Source organism: Hevea brasiliensis, chromosome 14 (assembly GCF_030052815.1).
Source record: "Hevea brasiliensis isolate MT/VB/25A 57/8 chromosome 14, ASM3005281v1, whole genome shotgun sequence".
Lineage (NCBI taxonomy): Eukaryota > Viridiplantae > Streptophyta > Magnoliopsida > Malpighiales > Euphorbiaceae > Hevea > Hevea brasiliensis.
In genome coordinates this window covers 30,853,645-30,855,117 of record NC_079506.1, presented here as the reverse complement: position 1 = coordinate 30,855,117, position 1,473 = coordinate 30,853,645, and positions in this window count along the sequence as shown.

The following is a 1,473-nucleotide window of genomic DNA, read 5'->3' as shown; positions in this document are numbered from 1 at the left end:
TTCTTCTAAGTTGTGAGATCAATGTTCTTCCTAGTTTTGGTTCTTGCTGTATGAACCTTATACTTGGGAGCAATTCCAAGTCTCATGTCAACAATTTACAGGTTGTGTTATTGTAACACCCCTATGTTCGATAATGCGTTCTACTGTTCCGGTGACCAGTGTTGTCCGGACAGCTAGGATGCCTAGAACTACACTTCGATATGAGTGAGGAGACATTAAATAATGAAATACAAGAAAAGAAAATACAAGAAAAACAAAGGAAAAATAATAGCAAAGAAATATAATCAAGTTAAGCGAGCCGAGAACCCTAGCGATGGGTGACCGCACCGGGAAGTCACGGCGTGGACCAATGACTAGCCCTGGACCGCGGGGAACCCTGGAAAATATTTTTAGGACTCAAATAAATATTTATTGAAGCATAAATATCATTAGAAATATCAAAGAAAAATTAATTAATTAATACAAAGAAAAGTGAGAAATTGGAAAACGGACAAAACCCGGTGTTACCGAAAAATCGGGAATGCAACCCGAACAGGGGCATTGTGGTCATTTGACACCCTGAGTTGTCTTTTGACCTAAATGTCCATCAAAAATAAATAATATTACACTTGGAAAATATAATGAAAAATTAATTTAGGGGTACCTAATGTAAATAGCAAAAATGGGGAGTTAAATGTGGGAAATTGAAACTTTTGAATAAATTAACATTAAACTTGCAATAGTGCTCCACTAACTCATTAAAGTGGACCATTTAATCTTCATCATGGACCAGCAAATTGTCATCTTCCTCATTTCTTAAAATTCAGCCAAAATTGGAGAAGGGAAGAACTCCATTGCTGCATGGTTTTGGAGCTCCATGCAAGGGTGATCCAAGCTTCTTTCTCTCCACTTCCCTTCATTAAAGTTAATCCTCACACTATGGGCAGTAGATAGGCAGCAAGAAGATCAAGTTTTGGTGAAGTTTTGAAGAGTTTCCAAAGTGGTAAGTATGTATTTTTGATTAGTGCTTCATTAAAGTTTGTGAGGAGGTTATGGGTACTTGAATTATGGAGAGATTTTTAAGGTTTGATGTTTAAATGGGAATGTGTCCTTTTGGCAGCCATGGAAACACCTTGAAGGCAGTTTATTTTTGCTTGTAAATGGTGAATTAAATGATTGATTAAATGTATATTGTGTAGGAAATTGTTTGGGTGATGTATACTTAGTATATGTAAATGTGAAATGAAATTTAAAGCTTGGAAATTAATGGAATATAAATGTACCATTGTGGCAGTTTGTTGACTCTTGAAGAATGCTGGAATTCATGCTTGGTTTATGAAATAATGATGTTAAAATGTGTTGGTTGTTATGGCAGTTTGAGTGCATGAATGATGGTGTGAAATTTGACATGTAAATGAGCATGAATTGGTGATTGAATTGTTGTAAATTGAGTTGGACAAATTCTGCACTTGTTGGTGCACATTGAATGTAATT